The 26,582-nt window shown below is 42.6% G+C and overlaps 1 long non-coding RNA gene across 4 annotated transcripts in view; it reads left to right on the top strand.

Moving 5' to 3' along the window:
• LOC112471005 overlaps positions 1–25,728 on the top strand; it is a 64,206-nt gene extending 38,478 nt beyond the window's left edge. The window contains exons 4-7 of one of the 4 annotated variants that reach the window (XR_003043158.1): positions 20,908–21,035; positions 22,682–22,878; positions 23,301–23,473; positions 24,240–25,728. This is a non-coding gene — a long non-coding RNA (uncharacterized LOC112471005). The other 3 variants (XR_003043157.1, XR_003043159.1, XR_003043161.1) reach the window with 3 other exon arrangements.
• Positions 25,729–26,582: the final 854 nt, after the last annotated feature.

Raw genomic sequence — 26,582 nt, forward strand, 5'->3', positions numbered from 1 at the left:
TAAATATAAATAAACATACAGACACACACACACACACACACAAGTGATTATGACCTTTAGTTTCCACCTTCCCAAACATGGTACTTATTAACATGGAAGAATAACTGGAGTTTGACGGAAGCCAACTTATAGTGCAAGCAAAGCAGTTAGAGCATATTTCACCTTTTGGAAATGTGCCATGTAGGCTTCACGAGGGACAGGCCAGTTCCTGGAGAAGCATTTAGCTGTTAAAAGAACCTGACATTAGATTTAAATTGACTGATGAAATGGCACCTGATTTTCTTACTGCCAGAGAGTCCTTGGTAACTTTTGGAAAGGCCCCAATTTTTTATTTTGATATAAATAGGCAAATCAATGGATTAAAAAAGGGTTGCTGGAAGTCTTAAACTCAGAATCATGCAAGGCTCTTAAATTGAATAGAATGCTTGCAATAAATGATAATGATGGTCAGGAAGACAGTATAGTAGCATAAAAGATGCCTATTATCAAACACCAAATGGAGAACAAAGAAACATATGAAATTGTGTAAATGATTTTTTATGTTTATATAAAAATATACTTGGGAAAAATATGAGAAATACCGACATCAAAATATTAATGGTGGTTATGTTAGGATAGTGGAACCATGGTTACTTTGTTTGCTAATAAAAAACAGCTGAACTTTCTTGAGCATTGAGTATGTGACTGGCATTATATTCAGCGTTTTATGTAGATAATCTTATTGCACCTTCATAATAACCCCGTGAGGTAGGTGCTCAGTGGAGAATGAGGCCAAGGAAACGGGCCGAGAGAGGTTCAATGGTTTACCGAAAGCCACATAGGTGATGTATTAATCAGCAGAGGGTAAGTTATGCCGTGGTACAAAGTCCCAAATCTCAGTGATTTTCCAAAGTTAAAGCTTATTTCATGTCACCGTTATCACCCTTTTGTTCTAAAAATGGTCAGACCATCTAGTCACCTCAAAGATATTCTAATAATATTGCACCTCATTCTTGGGTTCAGGTTCAGGCTTTTGACCCCTTCCTTCTCAGGAGGATACTTGGCTCCTTGGAAGATGGACTCACTTCTCATAACTAGGATGTTTCTGCGCTCGTCAGAGCTCTGCGAGAAATCTCCTGTGTCAGATGGGGAGAGTCCTTCCTTGCTACATTTTTCCTTGGGTAAATGTGTTCTGCCACCTAATTGGCATAACCCAGAGATTTCCTCAAGTCGTCCTTTCCAGAGCTAAGACGGCAGAAAGCCTTGTTGTCCACTTGGGTGGAGATGAGTTGCCAGCTGCTCTTGAGAAAGAATTAAAGGTCTGCTTTACCAAGCAACCCTGTGTACAATAGTCCTCCCTTGTCTGCAGGACTATGTTTCAAGACCCCTGTGGATGCCTGAAACTGCACTTAGTACTGAACCCTGTATATACTATGTTTTTCCTATACATACACATCTTTTCATTTAAAGGAAGCACTTGATGGCTTCCCTTTGGTATATCCACATAGCCAGCATCACTACTCTTTGGGGCCATTATTAAGTTACTCGAACACAAGCAGTGTGATACCATGACAATTGACCTCATAACCACGATGACTACTAAGTGACTAACAGGCAGGTAGCATATACAGTATGGATGCTATGGAAAAAGGGATGATTCATGTCCCAGGATGGGACATAACAGGACGGCACAATATTTCATCACACTACTCAGAACAGAGCAAAATTTAAAATGTATAAATTGTTTATTTCTGGAGTTTTCCATTTAATATTTTTGTACAGGTATTGTGGAAAGTCAAAGCATGGATAAGATGGGAAACTATTGTACCCCAACCGACTATGTGTGTCTTTATGAGATTGTTCACCTGTTGGATGCCCATGAAATTGCCCCCGGGATCTCAGAAACAGCCTAGAGCCCATTTCACATCCAGGTGAATAAATGAAGTGAGATTTATTTAATAAATACGAGTTTCTGCTGAGGAAGACATCGGGAAGGGATAAGTTTAGAAGGATGGGCAGGATTTCGAGGGGGGAATAAGGGCCTGGGAAGGAAGCGATCCCATAAATAAAGGTATAGGGATGCAATCAGAGAGGGTTCCAGTCCTAGGGAGGTGAAAAATCTTGGGAGTGAAAGCCTGGGCTCTGGCCCTGCTCTCGTCCGCATGGCCTCAGGCCTGGTAACGTTGTGTACTGTCCAGAGTCCAGTATAAAACAAATCTGGGTTTGTAAGTAAGGAGGGACTTTGTTTAGCTCATCATTTAGGAGGCAAAAAAATGGGAATGTGGAAGGTCTCTGTTTGGCCAGTTAAAGGTCACATAACGGGGCATCTGTGTGTTTTCTAAGTCATACGAGTTGGGCGATTCTTTGCAGTAATCTGTTTCCTGGAAGAAAAAAGGGAAGGGAGATTTCTTAACTTCCACTATTTTCCAAGATCACAGGGCTCAGGTAAAGTTAACATTGTCACGAGATCCCGATGGGTTCTTTTCAACAACTCTGTGTGCTTTTGAGGGCTTTGTTACTGACTGTTCACGTGTGATCTTCCTCAGAGAATCGTCCTTGGGCACAGAAACCGATGGGGGTGGGATGGGTTTCCCTCCCACAGCCACAAGTGCTGGGAGGTGTGTAAGTCCCCTGCCCCCCCCACTGTGGCCCACTGCCAGTGACTGAATGATGTGGGACGGCCAATGCTCCGTTGCTCTGCTTGAAGCTGGATGTAATCTGAGGGGTCATTTATACCCCAGAGCTCCCTGCGGGGTCAGGCTGAGACTGAGACTTCCTCAGAAGTTGTACCTTTGTTCATTTCTCTTCTCTCCTGCTCTCCCCAAGCCCTTACCAGTTTTTCTCAGAGCATCTTTAAAACAGTGTCCTCTGCACTTAAATCTTTAGCTCAAGCTCTGATTCTGGGAGAATCCAATCTAGGAGAGTTTTCCACCTGTGCCTTAGGATAGACCACTGCTTTAACTGCAGATCTGTTTCTATGCATGAGGTTCTGTGACGAGTCCAGGAGGCCTAACAGGAGACGGAAATGTTGAAGTCAGTGGGACATAGAGGCCCCCCGTCCCCTTCCAGTATTCCTACCTGCCTTCTTGATTTGGGAGCAACCCCTGAACTGCCCTGTGGATGCTACACCCCCTTTCCACCCCCTGGGATTCCATGAAGTGTGAGAGCTCTGGCCTGGATGACAATGCCCTCCAGCTCTGTGATCTCCATGGCATCAAATTCTGGCATTTGTTGCCACAGGCTGTGGGTTGGGAGTGGCCCTATGCTCCCGAGCCCAGGGTACTCCCAATGGGTTTGCCAGTGTCCTCTCTGGGACCTTTATCCCACTGGCAGTGTCCTCCTGGAAGGCAGTGCTTCTGGCCAATCCCGCAGCTCCACAGTCTGCTCTGAGAGCCCAGGTTTGCAATGAGGTTCCCACAAACTGGGGCGCCACAGAATTCCTGATTATTGCTTTGAATCTGTGCCCATGGCTTTACATCCATAGATTTAACTCTTGATGATCCAGAGACACCCATCCTTGGGGTGGAACTTCAGGATGCGGGTTCCCAGGTGTGAATCAGCTGAGGCAGCCCAAGGAGGTGTATGGGGTGTCTGTTCAGCTGGCTCAAGTGAGCACATGTCTGGCTCAAGCAAGACACCGGTTGTGGCAGAAACTGATGGAAATTTGCAGAGGCCGAGCTAGTTTGGGCACTGAGATGATCCTCATTCTTCTCCTGATGATGATAATGATAACAATATTATTGATCCCTTTAACATTGATTAAAGCCTTATTATGTGCCAGGCATTGTGCTAAAAGCATCTAATCTTCACGACAGCCCTGAAAAGTAGGTTCAATTCTTATTCCCATTTTACAGATGAATTAACTGAGGCTTAATAGTTTGTGCAAGACCACACACTCAGATTTAAACCCAGGCAGTCTAACTCCTGACCACCCACTCCTCCAGTAAGCACGCTCTTGTGCTTCCCCAGACACACTCAGGAGATGGCCTGCATGCACATGCGAGTACGTGTGTGTGTGGGCACACATATGTCTGCATGACTGGGAAGGCAGGGCAGTTAGAGCACAAGGGGGAGAGAGGAAATATGATCTTTGCTGTGTGTGTGGGCAGTGTGACTGCAGCCAGGCAAAGCGCTGGCCTGTTCTAGCTCACTTTTATGTTTTTATTAGAAGCTTCAATACTAGAGCCGATGGCAGAAAATGTGCAGTAAAACGCAGGGAGGCCGCTGGGTAATGGCCCCTGTAAAGTGTTAATTGCTTATTGAGACTGCAGACTTTGTCGATGGTGGGGATCTGAGCTATTGACAGGCCCTTATTTATTTCGGGCCCTCAAAGCGGGCTCCTCCTCCGGACAGGCTTCCAATCAGTCACGCTTCCCTGGGCCCGCCAAGAAGTGCCAGTCGATAAGTCTGCTTGCTGCCTTAACCCTTTGCAGCTGGCCGTGTGGTCTGTGGGGCTGGCTCATCCAAATGCCTGATCGTAGGAGAACCTCCAGCCACAGTGGGCATGAAGGAAAGTCCCCAAGAAGTGCTGACTCCGTGTTGGACACCAAGCTGTGGGCTTCGCATACATTTTCTCTGAAGCGTACCAATTGTACAGGTGGGTAGCAGCCATCTGTAATGGAAGGGGCAGTCTCGGCTCAGAGAGTGAACTGCTTGTTATCACAGCTTGTACACTGCATGCTGTTATGGGCTAAATTGGGACTCCCGCTCCCTGAGCAAATTCATATGTTGAAGTCCTAACCTCTAGTACCTTAGAGTGTGACCTTATTTTGAGGTAGGATCTTTAAAGAAGTGATCTTCAGATAAGGTCACTAGGGGAGGCCTAGTGACTCATCCCATATGACAGTGTCCTTAGAAGAAGAGGTTAGGACACAGACACAGAGAGAAGACCATGTGAAGATGTGGGGAGAAGACAGCCACCCACAAACCAAGGAGAGGGGCCACACAGAAGAAGTCAATTCCGCTGACACCTTCTTCTTGGACTTATAGCCTCTAGAATTGTGAGAAAATAGTTTTTTTGTTGTCTAAGCCACCCCTTCCGCGGTAATTTGTTACGGCAACCCTCGCAAACGAATACAAGTCCCAAGCATTTGGCCAAGGGTACATATTGAGTATATTCCAGAGGCAAGGATTTGAGAAAGGCAAAGGCTGGACCCGAAGGAGCAGTTACTGGAGAAGGAGGTGCCCACATGCATGAGCATGACCCTCCCCTGGCATGATTCGTTTTGCCTTTTGAAGGACAAGATCACCCTGGTTACCGTACATGAAGAATGGATGATCGATGGTGGGGTGCAAGAGTGGAGCGGGGAGACCGAGGAGACCAGGCAAGAGAGGATAGTCGCCTGACCAAGAGTGGTAGCCATGGAGAAGGAAAGAGGTGAACAGGTTTGAAATAGGTTTTGGAGATGAAACTGACAGAACTTGCTGATGGATCGGGAGCGGCAGTGAGAAGGAGGGAGCTGACAGGATGCTGCTCTGGTTTCTGGCTGGAGCAACCCAGTCTTTGCAGGAGCTATCTCCCGGGAGGAAGGCACGAAGAGGGATCAACTGAGTGGCAGATGATCGCTTGCTTTAAGTGGACTGTTCTTTGTCTAGCGCAAATATATAGAATGAAGTTTGTATGAATCTACTCCTTTCCCCACACTTCATACACACATGAGTTTTATACGAACCAGAAATTATGTAGCTGCTTTTTTAGATATCAGAACCAGACTATATTTGTTAAGAGCAACACCAAATTTCCTCAGTCCTCTTCACTCAAAGCCCTATAACTAGTCCTAAGCAGCCCCATGTGTGCCTTTGGCAATTTGCATTTGACCTTGTAACTTCTATATAGAGAATATGTTTTATTGCATAATATTTATAGCAAAAATATTACTTGAACCTATTTAAAATGTACAATTCGGTGGCATTAAGTACATTTATAATGTTGCACAACCATTCCCACTATCTAGTTCTAGAACTTTTGATCTTCTCAAAAAGAAAGACTTGACCCATTAAATGATCATTCCCTATTCCCCTAACCCTTAGCTCTAGCAACTACTAATCTTTCTGTTTCTATAGATTGATCTATTCTAAACATTTCATATATACATTTCTTACTCTATGTGGCTTTTAGTGTCCAGCTTTTTCACTTATAATAATGTTTTCAACGTTCATCAACACATACCATCTACTGATCCATTTTGTAACATGTATCAGCACTTTATTCCTTTTTATGGCTGAATAATATGCCATCATATGCATATACCACTTTCGGTTTATTCATTCATCAGTTTTTTGACATTTGAATTGTTTTTACCCTTGACTGTTGTGAATAGAGCCACTACAAACATTTGTGTACAAAGTTTGGTTTAGACATCTATTTTCAATTCTTTTGGGTGTATACCTAGGATGCTGGGTCATATAGTAATTCTTTGTCTAACCTATCAAGGAACATATATGAGGCATATAGAAGGTAGTTGTTAACTCTCATTTTAGAGAAGAGGAAACAGAGGCCCAGAATAACCTCAACTACTGCCTATCCATTGCCACTTCTCAACTCTTTAACTCCTGCCTGAATGTCCTCCATGGTCTTTACACACATATATTTGATGCCTGGTGGACATTTCCACCTGAATAGCGACAGCACTCCAAATGAAGTGTGTCTGAAATTGAACACACCAGTTCCTTCCCCTCGGCCCATAATAGCTCCATTTTCTATTTCCCATCTCAGTGAATGAGACCACCATCCCATCAGCTATCAGCTGACTATCACCTTTGGTGTCTCAGGGTCTGGCGCCATTATTAACTGTGTGACTATGAGCAAGTTATTAATCTCTCTATGCCTGGTTTCCTTGTCCAGAAAATGGGAGGTAATCTCATCGAGTTGTGAGGGTAGTAGAAGGTATTAGACTTTGAGCATCAAGATCTCTTCATTGATCCCTTTTGATCAATATCCATCAATATCCTTATGTTCTTACTATCTGGCTGTGAAAAGAACCACTTTGGCTTTTGACGAAGGCCTGCCAGACTGTCTAATGGGCTGGGTACTGGAGCTGCCACCGTGTCAGCCACCTCCAGTGTCACATAGATGTATCAATCACACCACCCATCATGTCTGATTGTATGTACATGTCTTCAACATTATGAGCCACTTGAGGGCAGGTCCTAGGCCTTATTTTTCTCTTTCTTCTCACATCTTAACACAGTGCCAGGCACACAAGTTGTATTGGTTAGTGTTTGTTTGCCCGCTTCCTTAAGCCACTGGGATAACTGTTTTGTAGGAAGATAAGAGAGAGATAGTCAAGGAAGGAAGAAAGCGTGAGAGGCAAGGGGGCCGGCAGATTCTCAGGGGCTAGAGGGAATCAGGAGAGGGCTCAAAGGCCCTGGGGCTGCATAGACATTTCTAACCAGATCGTCACCACTAGAGAGCACAGCACACCTAGGAAGAGGGTCAGCTCAGCCCTGGCGCTGGCCCAGCTGACTCTTCTCAGCCCCCACCCCCACCTCTCCTGGCAACACCCCAGCGGGCAGTGGGGATTTGGATGAGGCTCAGCCCTGCCTCAGACACTTTACAATCTTAGGCCTAATTAAAACACAACAGACGGTTTGAATCCCACATTAAAATCTGATGAGGAATTGGTCAGCCAAGCAAACAGGAAATTTAGCCATGAGTGAAGGTAATGTTTGTTCAAATGTGTAATGAGGCCCACAGGGGATATTTGTAGGGGCCACAGTCATGTCTGGAGCTACTGTGGTCTTCCATTTCATCTTCCCCATGTGCCTCTCCCATCGAAACATCCCAGGGTGCTTTCAGAGGGAACGGGGAACTGGAAAAGTTTTGGGTTGATTTAAAATTTTCCTTTAACAACCCAAGGAATAATACAATCCTCAACAGTGTACTGGAACAATAGCATAGAAAAGAGGCAGACCTGGATGGAGTGGTCATTTGTCAGCTGGTGTCCTGAGTTGGAAATAACTGACTTAGTATTCATCGAGTACCTACTATGTGCCAGCTATATGCTATATGCTGGAGATAGGTTGGTATGTAAAATTGTGGTGATCCTTGCCTCTGTGGGGTGTGTAGTGGAGTAAGAGAGTCTATAAACCCCAATTTTCCCATCTGTAAAATGGATGTATTAGTATCTTATCATGTGAGGTTATTGGATGAATTCAATGAGAAAATATACACAAAAATATGAAGTGTTAAATGAAAGTTCCTTTACACCTTTCCTCCCCATAGCCTACATATGAAGTCTACCAAGGCTTTTAATTTTTCTCCCATTCAGTTCTTCGCAGATGACCTGACTTAATATTTACTTGCTTATCTGTTCACCATTAGGAGATGTAACTGAAGTTGATGAGGGTAAAACAAGTCACAAGACTGATCTATTTACCAGAACTGGAATTGGTTCAGAAGTTTTATCAGAAAGACCAAATAGAAAAAATTCTTAGGTCATCTGGGCTAAGGGGAGTCTCTGATTGAGAGCATTGCTCTAAAGATTAGGCAGGAACATGGGAAGCTCGCAACTTTCTTTGGCCACCCTCAAGATACCTTAAACAGGAGAAGAGAGGAATCTGAAGTGCTTTTTCTTCTTTCAGGCTTTCATGAGGACCTTCTACCCTGAGTGGTGATGTGCCTGCCCTCAGCTTCCCCTTCTTCATTGTCCCCATCTTCATCCCAACACGCACTATCGTCTATTCCCATTCCTGTCCCCAACTCCATTCCTCCTTGCCATCCATTCCACCCACTACCACCAACATCATTAAGATTATCACCATCCTCTTTATCACAGCCATCACTGGTCTGGTAGATGCAACCAGATTTGGTGGGCCTTTCTTTTATTCATGGGCTCATAAAGGAATTTGTCGTGCTCTTTAAATTTCTAAAATAATCCCCTCTCCTTAGTTCCAAGATGTATACTACCTTATCTCATATGTTTTAATGTCTCTGAATTGATAATGTATCCTATAAAAATGTCAAAAGACAATTTCCAACCATAGGTAGAAGAATGAGTTGTGACTGTCTGTCATTGCTTTAGCATTTTCTTAGAGCAGATCATTGGATTTTCAAAGAGGGGAGAGTCTTGGGTGACTGATTCCTACGTCTTGGAGAACCACCACTCAAAAACATAATATCTAACTAAAGCAGTGACTGATTTCCAAGTGTAGCTGTTCAAGTTCCTAATATGGCATTCTATTAAGGGAAAAGCAAAAGTTTGAGTTTAACCAAATAAGAAGTGTTGACAAAACCCTGCTATTCTTCAATATGCTTCAGATAATAATGTCACTCATAAAGTCCCTAAAACAGCCAGGATTAGGGACATTGAATTAGAAGAAGCAGCATGTCATTCCGATGCTATGCATAACTGCTGGTGGCCAGATTCCTTCAGAAGACCTTTGGGCAATGCATGTGATTCTTAATGTTCTCTTTACTATGGATTGGATACTTTCATTTAATTTTATAAATGTCTATTGCTGACCTCTTATAAATTTATAGATTTATATATACTTATTTTATGTCTTGTTATCTACGAAATTCTATTAGTTTTTAAAATTCTTCTATTATCTTATATTTTCAAAATTTACAACAATAACACTTGCAAGTAATACCTATTTTAATTCCTTGTTGTCAATAGTTAAATACTTATTTCTGTTTCTTAGCTTATTGCATTGGCTAGACCTTCAATCAGGATCTACTCAGATCTTCTAGTATTTATTGAATCGGTTTTTAAAATTGCAATTATAACATTGCAATTTTTTAAAGAAAATTACCTACAGTGTTTTTTCAAGATTAACAGTATATAGCTGTGTGGCACTTTATTAATTTTCAGATCTCCCTTGTATCTGCTCTCAAATCCCCTTTTTCATTCTTAAATATATATAACCCAAGTATTGCAGTCACATGAATGAGTATCAGGGTATCATTAAGAAAAATCTTGCGTATTGAAGGCTCCGAGTTTCCACCTGACTGGGTCCATGCATCGGTCCTTCTTATTCCTTGCTACTAAGACCAACAGGGTGAAATCTGAAGTCTTATTAGTTTTCAGATTCTACCTCCCAGGGGTAACCACAATGATTTTTTTTTTTTGAGTACAAAATGTCAGTTCTTTTTCTATGCATATATAATATGCGTAAATATAATTTTATTTCTACACAGTTGGGATCATATTATAAATTATTTTGTAAACCTGTTATTTCAGTATGTTCTTTAATGATTTCCTAACATTTTGCAATATGGATGAACCATATGCTATTTACTCAATTCCCTGTTGTTTTATAGTCAGGTTGATTCATTTGTTTGCCACGAGTAATTTTATAACGAACATTTTTGTAAATAAATATTTGTTCACATTTCCAATTATTTCCTTAGGATTAAATCCTTAAGTATGAATAATTTCAGCATCCTTGATACATTTTGCCAAATTACTCTTTAGAAAGAATAATTTGTACTCCCACCTGCAGTGTATGAGTGCCTAACCTGTCACCAATACCGAGTTTTCTTTAATCTTTGCAAATATAATAGACTACGAATGAAATCACATTGCTGTTTTAATTTTCATTTCTTCGAGTAGGCTGAATCTTTTAAAACTTCTTTATTTGCCATTTATAGTTCTTCTTATGTGAACTTTCTCTGTCCTTGGACTGTGTTTCTCCCATCTCAGCATTTATCTTCCTATTTCTTTTAAGGGTAATCCAACCCTTAAAGAAACCTTAAGAATAATAACTGTCACATAAGTTGGAAATATTTTTCTTAATTTGTTGTTGATTTTTAAATTTTCTGTAGTTGAGGTCTTGCCAGGAGTCCCCATACTCTGCAGCAGTGACTGGACTCTAGTCATTTCCTTTTATCTTTTTCTTCTTCTTTTAAGACTTAAAGTCCTTGGGGAGGGTGTCAGACTTCTAAACTTCAACCACTAGCTTGCTCCTACTCTTGATTATACAGTGGCTGGAAGAAGGAAGATCATTTATTTTTGGCTTCCCAAATGGGAGGTAGTCCCCTCTAATCACCCTACCACCAAGAATGTACATAATAAGGAGAAGTCATTACCCCAGAAGAAACTAGCAAGGGGATAGTGGACACTAGGCAGGTCTTGCATTGGTCAAGAGGAAAACTGGAGACCACCTCATCTATCCACAGGAAACCAAACTCTTTCCAACCCTTAGACCTTTAAGACTGCGTGGTCTCCTTACTCTGGTGTTTGCTCTCTAACTCAGTTTCTCCTTGCCAAGGAAGGTTGGAGTCTTGGTTCCTATTTTATTGGAGGATAGGGTCTTAGTTCACATCTTCCTGAGATAAGAACGTGAGTGTGGGCTCCTTTATTTATCTGGAAGGTGATCCCAGAAAGCGTAAGTGAGGAAGAAGAGAAAGTAGGATAGGGAAGGAAGAAGAGCCAAATAAAGGGCATCTACCGAGTGTAAGGTTATAGCTGCGGGTAACCGAGGCTCGATTCTTCTGGGGATCCACTGATATACTGTGTGGTATGCATTTTAAGATCTTCCCACTGGAGGGTGGGAGGCTAGGACATTTATCCACCGACTTCCATACTCCATTGGTTGGAGGCTGTCCTTGGGGGCATTTGTGCTTGCAGGAGGTGAGCACACCCAAAGACTGCTAGATAAAGTCCTTAGGTAGAGAAGAAAAGAGATGCAGGAACAGGCACTGCGGTGGGGAGTGCCAGTGCCCTGGAAATGACTCCCTATGCCATTGTAGACAACCAAAGTGGGCCGAGGGAAGTGGGGGCAGGGCATCAATAACATCTGCTGAAGAGGAGGCTCTTCATCTACTATGCAAATTAGTGGATTCACCTCTGTGGGTAGCTGCCCAAACACTGTTACAGAAAATTGATGGAAGCCTTCAATATCTTATCAGTCTTTCAGTTCCAACGGGCTCTGCATTCTCTACTTTGTCCCTTTCTATTACACTGTATCAAAAATACTTTCAGAAAGCAAGGCCAGAAATGGGTAGTTTAGTTGACATTCACACGTATTCCTAGAGTCACACATATTCCATGCACTCCCCACGTGATTCTTTTTTCTCCCAGTATCATCGACTATAATCACCATGTTTTCCATTAGATCCTCGGACTTTGTTCATCGTGTAACTGGAAGTTTGTACCCTTTTACCAACCCCTCTCCACTTAACCCATGCCCCAGTCCCTGGAGACCACCAATCTATTCTGTTTTCCTGAGTCTGATTTTTTTTTTTTAAATTTAGATTCCTCTTGTAAGTAATACCATGCAGTATTTGTCTTTCTCTTTTTGACTTATTACACTTAGTATAATGCCCCCTAGTTTCATCCACACTGTCTCAAATGGTAGGATTTCCATTTTTGTAAGACACATACACACACGCGCGCGCGCGCACACAAACACACACACGTCATGTTTTCTTTATCCTATCATCCATTGACAGATTCTTAGGCTGTTTTCATATCTTGGCTACTGTGAATAGTGATGCAATAAACATGGGGGTGTAGCAATCTCTTAAAGATAATGATTTTGTTTCCTGTGGGTATATACCCAGAAGTGAGATTGCTGGATCACATGGTAGCTATATTTTTAATTTCTTAAGGAGTCTCCATACTGTTGTCCATACTCACTTGATTCTTTATTTTCATTTCTATCAGATCAATACATTGCTACAAAGCAGTTTCCAAATGCAATAATAATTATAATAATCAGTGCATAATGATGTAATAAATAATTATATTGATGGAAAATTTTTAGCTATATACCAATATATGAATACTTATTGATTTCTGTCTGTTGTTACTATTATCTTTTTCACCTGCCTCTCACTAACATTCAGGTTGTAGCTAATTCTCAGAATTAGTAATTAGAAGTCTTTGGATAGACTTGGAAGGTTTGCCTAGGCCCTGGCGAAGGATGGGGCTCAGATGACTAGTGTGAATAGTGTTTAGTTTTATGCTCTATACATATGAGCTAAGGGACCTTGACAGGAATTGCACAGCATGTTTCTGTCAGTGAGGAATCGTTTGACTTGCACTGGTGTTTTGGGATGACTGTTTGCTCACAGTTGATATGCCTTTGCCTTTCTTTTTGACTTTGTTGTATAGCCCCACGCAACAAGAAGCCTCTTGTGTCATTGGAATGCTCTGGTAGAGAACATTCAGCGTTGTGACTTGGCTAATTGGTCGGGTGATAGTTGATTTTCCACCAAGAATCCCTGCCACGGTTTTGCTCCACTTCTCAGCAAAGATTTAAGAGGTCAGTGGTTTAGCAACTTCTCCAAGGCATTGTTACTTTGACAAGATATACCAGGGTAATTGACTAGTCTGCGCTGGGTATTATCATAAATAATTAAAAGAAAGCTACACTTATCAAAACAAATACACCAAGCAGTGTGACTCTTTCGCTGAACCTTATGTTCAAAGGGATTAGAAAGATTTAGAAATTAACCAAATCTGTCTCTAGACACTGCCCCAAATCAGTGATTGAATATTGATCTATGTCCTGGAGGAAATGACATAATAAACAGCCATGGTTTAATGAAACATGGTAGGGAAGTGGGGCAGCAAAACTGTGTTAAAATCCTGATCCTCTCTTTATAAATGTGAACTCAAGTGAGCTTATGTGCTTGGGTTTCTGCTACTGCATTAAGAAGATAGGGAAATAATACCCATCATTCAGGAGAACTGTAAAGGTGAAATGAGAGAATGTATGAGCAAACATTTTGTAAATGCAATAATGGTATGTAGATGTTACACGCTTTCGTTGTTAAATATGATGCATAGCCCACTTCTCCCTCCCCTCTTCCTGGTTTCTCTCTAAGGCGGGGTTTGTCAACCTCAGCACTATTGACATTTGGAGATGGATAACTCTCCCTGGTGGGAGGGGTCTTGTGCATTGCAGGATGTTCACCACCATCCCTGGCTTCTACCCACTAGATTCCAGTAGCATCATTCCAGTTATGACAATCAAATATTTCTCTAGACTTTGCTATATGTCCCAAAGGGACAAAACAGACCTTGGTTGAGGACTGCTGCTTTAAGAGTAAAGAAATTGCTGAATAGTTCCTGGAAATTCCTTGGACCTTACTTCTTTGCTAGTTGGTGGCATCCCTATATGTTAAAAATGTGTGCAGTCATTCTTTGCAATTCTTTCTTCTATTCCATGCTGCTGGGTAGAAGTATTGGTCAGGTGAGTCTAAGTTATGCTGTGGTAACAAACACTCCCCAAATCTCAGTGTCCTAAAATAGCAAATATTTATTTCTTGCTCACCCTATATGTACGTTTCATGTTGGATGTAACTGTCTTCCAAATTGTCTACACTTTGTAACCTGGGCAGATGAAGAAGCCTCCATGGGACAATGGGATATTGTCAGTCTGTGTTGGGGGAAAGGAAAGAAATGGTAAATCATGAACTGGCTCTTCCAGTTTCTATTCAGAAGTGACACTGGTTACTCTTGCCCATATTTCACCAGCCAAAGTAAGTCAAATGGCTACTCTTGATTTCAACAAGGCAGTGCTATTTGACCCCTCCAAGGGAGGGGAAGCACAGATCACATGGCCAAATCCAGACTCAGCAAGGTGGGGATATATAGTTCTCCCTTAGGAAGGGCAGTGAATATTTTGAAAGTTCATACACTCTACCAGTTGGTCATACAGGTCCTTTGTGTTCTATAGATATTGCCATTTTTCTCCTACTTTTTCCTTGACTTTTTTCCTCTAAGTACCTGCTTGAAGGGGCTAAGTTCCTATGATTTATATTCTGTTTTGGGTCTCTTGGACCTCTCTTCTGGTTTTACGAAAGCTCAGTGTTGAGGTGTTAGGCACATGTGCAGCTGAAACCAAGGGCCACCTTGATACTTTGTTGCTTTTGCTCACATTTATAGCTCATGTAGAGACTTCACCGAAGAAGTCTTCTAAGGGTTTCAAGCCCCCAGGTGGCTAAATCAATCTGCAGTCTGTGTGACTGTCACAGCATCCTTGGTTGAAAGCAGTCAGTTAGTCATTTACTTGGTGTGTTACTATAATGACAGTCACTTGGTTGGGCTGATTTTGTCACTAAATGATGGAAACTGTCTACTGCTTAACCATCCAGCATAACTCGCCTCTCTGGTGGCACAGATGGAATGTGTTAGAAATCCCATCACTTTAGTAGTGGAACTATGGAAATGAACCCTACAGTGGAGCTGAGGGTCATGCTTGGATGACAACAGAGGGTTTCTAAACCTGGATGCACTGGCCAAATTGGCCTCTTTATATTGTGGTTTTGGTCAGATATTGGGGCAAACAGAATCATATTTTATGATTCACAAGACACTTTTGCATCTACAGCCTTCCCTGGAGCTGCTTCTTCATCTCCATCTACCTGGAGAACTCCTATGCATCCTTCAAGAACCCAGTCAGATGTGAGCTGTGTGGCTCTTCCCCTCCCCAACATAGAGTTGGTTGTTCCATCCTCTGTGTTCTCACAATAACACCCTCCTCTACTCATCTGAGAATTCTCAAGGCAAAGAAGATTGCCCTGCTGGTCTCTGTATGCCAAGAACTCGCTATTTGGCCTGGCATTGGGTATGCCCATGAAAATTTTGCTGGTTTATTGGACAGCTTACTTTAATTCTTACCACGACTCTGTAAGCCATACAAGAAAAAGGAGATTTAGAGAGATTTATTCATATGCCCAAGTCTTACAGCTGCCAACAGATGCCAAGGGCACAAACACACTTCTCCTTAGGACCACTTTTTTCTTCTGCATTGACATTTGGGGGACTGACCATCAGTTTGCGGGGTGCCTGGTGGAATGTGGTATAATCTCAGGGCACTTGGTTTTCCTTTTGTTTTTCAGTTCGCCTTGAGTCTTTTAGGTGTTGATTTTAGTCTTGTACAGGACCATGATTAGATGTGGTTTAGCTGTTGTAAAGTACTGTGTCATATAACTTTGTGACAGAGAGCTCAGTTTCTGGTGTCAGAAAGACCTAAGTTTGAATCCCAGCTCTTCCATTTATTAGCTAGGTGGCATTAGGTGAGTTACTCAGCCTCTTTGTGCCTCAGTTCCTTCATCTGTAAAATAGAAATCATAGTATTATCCATCTCATTTGATTACTTTTAAGGATTACAGGAAATATGGTATGTAAAACATTGTAGCCCATTGCTCTGCATCTATTAAACACTAAGTAATTGTTATTTCTACTTCTCAAACAGTATATTCTATTTTCTCTTGGTGTGTCAGATCCTCCCTTCCTTCATTCAACAAACTGTATTGAGTGTCTTCTCTACCATGTGCCGATGTCAAAAAGAATCCTTAAAGTAACTGCATGATTAATATCACTTCTTAGTGCCTGGCTCATTCGAGGCATCATCTATTGGTCATATCAATACAGCATTAGTCCATAATCAATTGCATACGTTACTTCATTCAATCCTTATCACAACGTTATTAGGGAACTCTCATTTCCCACATTTTTTAGACAAGAAAACTAAGACTCAGAGGGAATAATTAACTGAGGGGTTTGGGGAAGGGTGGATTGAAGCAGGTTGTGCTTAGACACCTGAGGGGGAAGCAGAGAAGTCTAGGAGCCTGTCTTGGCTATGTGGTGTGTAAGAAGAGAAAGGAAGAAGGTTACCCCTTTGGATGCCAGGAGGTGGTATTTTCTTGACACTATTTCAGCTGTTTAAGGAAAAGAACAAGATGCTTTTCCAAGCTGATTCCCCAGGGAAATGGAAAGTTCTTGAGGGTCAGTGGACCAAGGTCAAGAAGTCTTGGGAGCCGATTTTAGTCTCTGAAGAGTGTGACACGGTTCCTGACTGCCAATTCCCTTCTGAGAAGAGGGTGGGCAATTCTGAGGGACAAAGAAGTTTAGAAGCCACCAGAGAGAGTTCCGTTCTGCCTCCTCAATCAACCAGCGAACTGATCAGTAATTAACGAAGCCCAGAGAGACTGACTCTCCATGCTGCCAAAATATGAGCAGAAAAGTAAAAAAATCTCAGTTGTCTACATGGGACCACTCGATACATAAATTAAGACCCATACTACGTGCCCACTATGTACCTTGCATCTTCTTGACCCCATTTCATTAGATCTCTCAATAACCCTACAAGGCAGGAATTATTATCATCCCCACAGCACAGTATATTTATTTGTGCATGAAACATGTTTGCAGTAATTATGTGGGTCAAGTATATGCTAAATGCTGAAGATGCTTAAGGTACAATGGTGAATAAGACGGCCAGAGCTTTGGGGCTCAGGAAGGTGAAGTCACTTGCCAAGGTCACGCAGTTAAGTAAACAGTGGAACTGGAATGTGCCCCTGCAGAATTTGAGCTCTCACCCACCACACTGCAGAAGTGGTCTACCTGGGCTCCCTGTTTTGTTTTGTTTTGTTTTTTTTTTCCATTGGTGTTTCCACATGTAGACACCAGCAGAGTCTTTGGAGGCTAAATGACAAACCTGAGACTGTGGAGGTGCTTTTGTCAGGATACGATCTCTATTCAGCTTTTCTGGTCCTGGTGGAGGTGTTTCTGGCTCTTGGTTTTGCAATTGCAAAAAGACCACAGGGTTTTCATCATTTACAGTTGTTTCGAAAGATGTCCCTGTACACACTGGATTTTAAAAATGTCTTTTGAGTTTATGCTATTGCAAGTGAATGTTCAGTGGACAAACAACCTCAGTATTGGATGAAGTCAAACATCCTCTGGTCCTCCATGGGCAGGATTACAAGCAGAAGCCCTTCGTGACCAGGCATAGCTCAGTCTTTCATCCATGGTCTTCTTTCTCTGGTGAATCACTTGAACTGTGCATAAATCACCAGGATCTTGTTACAATGCAGATTCTGATTCAGTTGGTCTGGGATGGGCCCTGCTAACAAGCTCTCTGGCGATACCGATGCTGGGGTTCATGCACCACGCTTTGCATAGCAAAGATTTAGGCTCACATCTTCCTACTGGTTTCTGCAGAACCGTAGTGTTCAGCAAGATGCTCGTTTTACCACGTCAAATAAGTTTGGGAAATGTTAAATCAAACAAAGTTAAATGAGCTTTTTCGCTGCAGGACTTCTCAGAACCTTTAGTATATTAATATGCATGTTTCCCTCCAGGGCTGAGATTTGCAAATGCAGTTTCCCAACCTTATTTTACCAGGAAATCCTCATCTTCTAATGCCTTCCCAAGAGTACCTACTTATTAATGTTCTTTGTAATACAGTTGAGACACCACGGCTGTTGGCTTCCTCATTCTGGAAGCTTTGTGCTCTCTATGTCAATGTATTTTCTCCATTGCTTCCTCTTCCTCCAGCCTCTGCATGCGTTTCCGTTCCTCGCCTCGAGATAATTCATTAAAGTAACTCTCCCTGCCTCCTTCTTTTGATACACCTTTCCACCTCCTAACATCCTGACTTAAAAACACCATCAATATTTCATAAACTCACAGTGACAAATTTATTTTAATGTGGTCCACTGAGAGCTGGAGATTGATTGGCCCCTCAGAAGCGTGACACGTTTCAAAGCAGGATATTCATGGCGTGTTTTAGTGCCTACATTAGTCAGAGAGGAGTGGGGCCCGGATTTATCATCGTTATGACTTTCTCGGTATCTATTCTCTTCTAGCCACTGGCAGCAACTCTCTGAATGCCCTCTATTGATTGGTTTTGTGTCTTTAAAATGTGCTGGGAAGGGAGGAGGGGAGGAGGTGGGGGGCTTGCATCGCTGTCAAATTGAGCCTCGCTTGCTGAAGTTTCTGCATATTGGTGGCCTGTGTTTGGGTGAAGCTGCCTGGAATTCTTTTGGTTTTCACTCATGAGGGCGTTGGAGGGAGAGGGCTGACCTCCTCGATTCCCAAAAATATTAGAGATTGGAAAATGGGGCAGCGAGGCCTGAGGGCTATTCTGCCAGCCATCACGTTGTAAGCCTGCCCCTTTGGCAGGAGAGGTCATAAAAGATTATTCGAGGTCGCGATGTTGACCCCCAGGGTCCTGATGCTTAAAGAGCTTGTGAGTTTTTTTCTCTATTGTTTAGGACAGGTGAAGTGCTGATTCAAAAGTGTCTTCAAAGTTAGGAAACTCCTTCCTCCATAGATTAAATAATAATGATTATAATGTTATGATGACAGGCAACATTTATTGAACACTTACAAAGTGCCAAGTATAATGGGATATGCATTACAGACAAGGTCTCTTGTCAGAACACCCCTGAGAGGAAGGTATTATTATTACTATTATTGTTATTATCACTGTTTTTATTACTCCCCTTTTATAGATAGGAAAACTGAGGCATCTTAGAGAGGTTAAGCAGCTGGCTCAAATTCACACAGCTGGTAAGTGGGGAAGTAAAAATAAAGCCCAGGACCACCTGACTTCAGACCCTGCTCTTAGCCACTAGGCTGGACGGGCTTTTCTAAATGTAGCAGCCAGGGAACTTACTGTTATCTAATTGATGTGCTATATCCAGCACATTCTCGCTTATTTATTAATGCAGAAGAGAAGGCCTCTCTTCAACAATACTCTTGGGTAATTTGATTTTGCCCATGACTTTCAGAGTAAATAAGCTATCGTTCTTTTAAATTACCCCTGTTTCCCATTAATTCAGATCTCCCCAAATTAATGCGAATTAATAAACCCCATCATATTGCCACATCACTAAAAATTGCATTAAATTGTACATGGCATGCTTGACTCCAAGACATATTTCCTCAGTGCCCACTTGCGCGCAGGCCCTACGGAGAAGGAGTTAATGTTCTAGCAATAGAGACAGGTATGTACGTAGCTGGCCATGCACAAAGGCAGCTTGCGATTGGAGAGCTGAGGAGAGGACAGTTAACTCTCACGGAGGGGACTTTTTCTGAGAACTTTTTCTGATGACATATCAATTGTGCTAGGCCTGGAAAGATGAAAGAAGATTTCAAAAAGCAGAGACGGGTCTGAGGACACTCTATTTAGGGGAACGGAATGGAAACCTATTGTGTATGTCAGAGGAAATAGCTTGAATGACTGGAAAATTAGAGAGAAACCCTCTGGGTTCAATCCTTCCTTCTCATACGGGGAAACGTGTGGATTAGGATGCATTAAGCAAAAACGGTTGCAAAACCGATCCTAGTTCCACTTGACTTCCATTAGAAAGTCAAAGATATTTGTCTGTGGGAGGGAGAAAAAAATCCTCCCACAGATTGAATTGAAACTATTTACAAGGAAGGAGTTGAGGCAGCCAGTAGTTAATCCTGGCAACTGTAGACAGCAGGCATCTCTGCTTAGTGGGCCGGGTGGGTCCCTACTCACAGTCACCTTCCCACAGAATCATTTTATAGGGATTTGCCAGCTCTAGGATTTTCCCTGAAGCAAAAGTTTCCGCCTCACTGCCATGGAAGGTAGAGTTTCTCTCATATTCAGGGACTTTTTAAACTTCTTATATGCAAGGTCCAAAGGTTGGCTTCACCACTAGCCAGGATATAATGGAAGAATGTTGCTCTGAAAGCCAGCTCACTGGGACTCCCAATTCCCGAGAATGTTTTCCATCCCCCCTTTTTTGGAGAAAAGAATGAAGGTCAGGGATACCTGCTCCTGTTTGGAATTTACTATAACAGTTGAAAAATCATAGCCATTTCCAGGGAAGTATCTCTACTTGGTGGTCTATACACAACCTGTGTTATAACCACCTAGGGTATTTATAGAAATAGATTCCCAGACCCCGCCTACGAACAATGACATTCAAATCTCTGGAGGTGAAGCCTAGAAATCTATATTAAAAAACAACAACAACGAAACTACTCAGAGATTCTAACGTGCGGAAATGTCATGCATGGTTGGGTGAGTTTGGGCTGTATAGCACTGAGGGGGCCATTCACATCATAGTATATGGGCTGCCTATGCTCCCCAGATTTGTGCAGTGTAAAATCTGCACAGCAGGCCATGCCAGCTATACACTGCAGTCACTGTGGCTGGGACTGGCATGTATCAAGTCCAAACTAACTCGTTCTGCCTCTCCATCTACAGGGCAGGTCAGAGATCCCTGGGGCCCGGAGTAGAGCTGCCAGTCAGGCCTTGCACAAGCCTCTTTCTTCAAAGAAAGACCCAATTCGAGTCATCTGTCAACAAATGGTCATGTAGATTTAGGCATTTTGGTAAGAGTCTTGATTACTACCTATAACCTTGATCTATTATTGTGTAAATGAAATGTGTTAATGCTCATCAAATACTGTTGCCCAGGGCCAGGCATGTATTAGATATTTAATAAATGTTAGTTCCATCCTCTTTTTCCTTGCCTAGCAATTCTGTTGATTGGATTTTATTGTATATACCCTGAATCCCAGGCTTGCCGCCAATGTCACACTCCATAGTCACAGCTGGACTCTGGACCATAATCCTCCAAGACTTTAGTTTTTAGAAAATAAATGAGTTTTGTAACTACCAATTTGTGCTTAATCCCTTCCTCCTTTTCAGCCACCTGAAACTAATATATCATATGGCAACAGTAATTAAAAAATAATAAAATGATTAAAATAAAAAAAGGAAAAATTGAGTTTTGATTTGCATATTTTGATTGCGCAAAATCTGAAGTTTATTTTACTAAAGCATTAGACACCCAGAGAGCTCTGAGAACAAAATTCCAAATTATCATTAAAGTCGGAATTCTCCCAGCAGTGACTGCTGGCCTCCAGGCCACGGGGAACTTTGGGGTGTTTTGTAACTTCAGATGCTCCTAATTTTCTTTGTGCAACTCTCTGTGTTTTGAGATCTCTGGCATCCAGACCCTGAGTCACTGCTGGACTCGGAGCTTAGACTGAGCAGCGCATGGAGGATTTGCGTCCTACTGTCTCTGAAACTGCTAATAAGTCTGAGACTCCTTAATGCCAAGATTGCAAGCGCTGCTAAATTATCTCCCAAAGAAGTTGACAAAACTCAATCAAAAGCATATGCGATGTGGAAGAGAGTCTGCAGGGCCAGAAGACCTCTGCTGGAGTCATGGCTTATCACTTACTGGTTGTGTGAGCTTGGATGAGTTACTTGAACTCTCTGAGCCTTGTTTTTGTCATCTGTTAAATGGGGTTAAGCACTTTCATCTCATGGGCTGATGGATGACATGCGATGTACTAACATATATGGAATGACTAGCATAATGACTAGCATGTCTCTTCATTTATTAAAGAATTTGAGGGACTAAATAGGTCAAACCCATGTTAAAAATGGGGAATATAATGGTGAGCAGGGCCCACAGGGCTGCTATTCTCACAGATCTTAGAGGTCAATGGGGGAGACTGAAAATAAGAAGTCAACTCATATAGTCTCAAGAAGTAATATGTGCCAAGGGGGAAGTTGGGGCTACTTTAGATCAGATTATCAGGACAGCTTCTGAGATCAAGTAGCATTTGATCTGAGACCCGAATGATGAGAATATGTGAAGAAGACAGACAGGTACAAAGCAGAAAATGAGCATTCAGATGGCAGGAACAGCGTGTGCAAAGGCCCCAGGGCAAAGACCAGAATGATGGGGGGACATGAAAGGATGCTGGTATGGCTGGAATAGAAAAAGGGAGAAGAAGAGTGACAACATGAAGCAAGTAGATCAGGTTACGGGTTTACATTCTGTTTTTAGTGCAATTTAAAGTAGGCACAGATTTAAGGCTACTCTTTCGTTTGCCATCTGTGAACTCAGCTGCTAAATTCATATCTTGTATTAAGAATGTTTTTAGTTGCAAGTAGCAGGGAATATAACTAACCTGTCTTAAATAAGCAAGGGGTATAATTTTCTCATATAATCTCTTCAAAGGTATCTCAACAATCTCTTCAGCATCTCAACAATGTCATGTCTCTGGGCTGGCCTCCCTATGACTCTCCTGGCATTCTCCTCATGGTCACAAAATAGCTGCCATAGCTCTAAGCATTACATCCTCACACCACATATGGAGGCAGGAAACAGGAAGCAGTATCAGAACAATTTCTTATCAAGTGCCTCCTCCTCATAAGGTCAGAGAAAACTTTCCCAAGCAGATTCCTCTCTGTCACACTGATTATCATGCACATCAGAGTGGTATTCTGGGGTCGAATGATCTCCACCTGATACTTGAACAGAGTTAGGGTTTTATTGGCAGGGAGGAGTGTGGGGTACATAACCACAGCGATTACCACATTCCCCATAGTCCCACCTACCTCTCTGGGTGAAGGCCACGGAATTTTAATTTTGACCCCAACTAGGGCTAACAGCTCTCAGAGGGTTTTCAGTGTTCTTGGAAGCTTCTTTCAGATTTTTTCATTTTTCTCTTATGCCATCACAGGCCACTCGTCCCCTGCTGCTCTTTAGCAAGTCAAAGGCTCAGGATTTAATTAAAAACAAAACTTGACATAAGTGTTTTTAATTGTAATAGAAAAATGTTGCCTGTTTTATAAAGGTGACAGTTTGCAAACACAAGTGTGAACGTCTTCCTACCTCACTTGTTGGCGGCCCCATCACAGAGTGGCAGGGTGGTGCAAGCAGACAGATCTGGTGTGAATGACTTGTTCCAGCAGGGAAGGATGCAACCTGAATTTCTCCTGAGGAACACCAGCCGACATCTGTCATCAGGTACACTTAGCTAATGGGATCCAAAGGGCAGCCTCCAGTGCCACCATTCTACCTAACGTTGAGGCTTGCCTGGGAGAGAGATGTAGCACCCTCTCATCTTTGAGAACTGGGACATCCACGACACACTGCGGAGGCAAGACTATCTTTTCCCCAAGTCTGTGTCTAGTGGTGAAGCAAACTGTTCATTCGGTTGTCAGGATATTTCCCAACATCTGTGTATTTAAAAGCCAATCATGTGGCTGGGTGGCTGCCTTTGCATTATTCTCCTGGATGTTGGATCAGTGCAGATTCAGCCTTGGTGTACTCATGGGAAGCCAGAGGGAAGACTGTGTCTCTTGTTTTGAAGACAGTATCTAGAGTGTAGAGATTTAGTAAATATTCAGCTGCAGGGAACAGAAGCTGACTCAAACCAGTCCAGATAGAGGATTTCCTAGAGACATCCAAGGACTCTGGGCAGAATCATTTGCAGGAACTAAAGATGGGCCTCTCCTACATCTGCTCCCATTCTTCTTTCGGAGACTTGCTTTGCTTGCATGGAGACCTGTTTCCCTTACAAGGCTCCCAATTTCTGTTACCCCATGGAGTTTTTGTTCTCAGTTCTCGGTTCTGATTTTAACCTCAACTTTACCTGACCTCGCCGTTTAACTTCTCATTCACTTATCAGTTCAAGGATTCACTAATTTATCAAAGAACCACACAGAAGTATGTAATAATTACAAATGGAGATAGCACCTAGAAAGAAAGAATGATGTATGATGTTTTACAGCCTGCTGCGTTGCTCTCTGTGATGTGGGTCCCATAATCCCAGATGGAGAATATGATTGGTCCAACCTGGAAAACCTGGTCCAATCAGCGATGGCCAAAGGGAGATGAGTTCGCACACCACCAGGCCTGTGGATGGAGCATGTTATCTAAGCATGGGAAATGATCTGGTAGAAATACTCGACCTCTCACTTACAGAAAGACTTTCAGGTTGGCGTCCAAGTTATCTTTGATGGATCTCACCCACATTAGGCTTTGTTCTCAGAAAAGCTGCACAGCTTACAAGACTGAACAGGCTCTGAGGTCTGCATCCTAGATGCTGAGCACGATTCTGACCACTGCCATGTTCAACCTGACTCACCTGGGCAGAGAATTCTGGGTCTCGGTGCCAGGTATGGGAACATGTCCAGCTGCAGATGGATCTCTGCTGATGGGTGGCTGTACTGAAAAGGACATAGAGTCTCTGTTTTTACAACGGCCCCTTTTCAATGAAATGAGATGAGTGGCAAAGGTATCTCAGGGCCAATGGCAGCAATAGGCACTGAATGTGACAATAGCTGTCCAAGTTTCCCAACGTTTGAGGTCAAAGCTTTGAATATAAACTCAGCAGTGTGATAAGAGCAGAACACAGAAAGGAGCTTATTATCTGCTCATTTACCCAGCATTGATGGAAGATGGTCCACCACTGACTCAGTGCCAGACGTACAGAATCGTAGAGAAGTCCATGACGATGGTCTTGCCCACAGCCCACAGGGTCCCCCTTCTTGAAGAGTTGAGTAGCATTTCACATATTTAGGTGCACAGAAGTGAGTGAAAACAAGTTATCCTGGTGAACCAGAGCTAGCTGGCTCAAGCCAGGACTCGTAGCAACGTTGTATAGACCAGGTGCAGAGCAAACACTCAGGGTTCCAAGGGCTGAGGGCCGTGGGAGGCCTGGCCAGAGGGTTCCATCTCAAGCAGTCTGGGCCTGACTCCTCGTTTTACTCCATCCACTTCCTCCTCTGTAGCTGAGAAGAGGCGGGTTTCCTTGGTCTTTGTAACTCCCCTGATGTGCTACTAGCTAACAGGCTGGGCTGTATTTCAGAAGAGTTGCTACAAGGGAAACCTAGCTTATAAGTCAAGCACTTTAGTTCTCCAGGCGTGAAAAACAACACTCTTTATCTCTGACCATGTCTGGCTTTGTGAGCTGTGTCTAACGGCCACAGGAGGAAATACACCATGGCACTGTCAGAGTGGCGTCCCATTCCTGTTAGCTGGAGGCACCCCGTCCTAATGTGGGCTGAAGGCTGGAGTCAGCCTTGGCCTGCGATATGTTTGCTTTGAAACAAATGTCTTTTTAAAAAAATCATTCGATATTACACAAAGCAAAACAAAACACACATAAAAAAAATGAAAACAAAAATCCTTACTGGATTTTGGGAGCACTAAATCAAATACTGCATGGGAAGAATTTAGCACAGTGCTCAGTCCACAGTAAAGGTTCAACAAATATTAGTTGTTATTCTTATAGTTAATGTCTTTGCTATACGTAGTGAAGTCATTAACTATATGACTTAATAGTTATATAGTTAACTATATATATGTATATATAACTATATATAGTTATATAAATAACTATAACATATATATGTATATTTCAGGCACAGTGCCACTGATCTTCCTAGCCTTTGTAAGTCTAAATCTATATAGCTGGCATCTGTCCTGGTCTGTTTTACTTTGTCATCTCACATAGTCTCCCAAGAATCCTTTGGGACTGGACACAGACACACCCGTGCCCTCTCCCCTGCCTGTATTTGTGGCATGCTCCCCCAGGAAGGTATCCTGAATCTATGTGTCTATGGAGCAGGTTCGAATATCATTAAAGGAAACCTTGGCCCGGCTTTGTCTCATTTATGCTTTTAGCCTCAGCTTAAGAGTCAACCAGCTTAAGAGGAAGCTTTCCGGAGAAGCATCCTCCTTTCTGCTTCAGTCTATTTTCTAAAAAATCCCCTGTATATGGAATATTGTATTTGACAAAGAAGGCAGCAACTATATTTCCCATCCCACATGCTCCTTTGCAATGTGACTTTGCTATTCTTCCCAGCCAGAGATGGGGTTTATGTCCTCTCTTCTTGAACCTGGATGGACCTTTTGATGGCCATGGCCACTAGAATAGCGTAGAGGTGACACAGTGTGTCTTCTGAGGCTGAATCAGAGAGTTCCATGCAGCTTTTACCTTCCTTTCTTGGGGCTCTTGTTCTTAGAACCCAGCCACCATGTTGGGAAAGAGCCCAAATTAGCTCATGGTGAGAGGCCACATGGAGAAGTCACATGTACAATTCCAACTGACAGTCCAGCTGGGGTCCAA

Source organism: Pteropus alecto, unplaced genomic scaffold (genome assembly GCF_000325575.1).
Source record: "Pteropus alecto unplaced genomic scaffold, ASM32557v1 scaffold45, whole genome shotgun sequence".
Classification (NCBI taxonomy): Eukaryota; Metazoa; Chordata; class Mammalia; order Chiroptera; family Pteropodidae; genus Pteropus; species Pteropus alecto.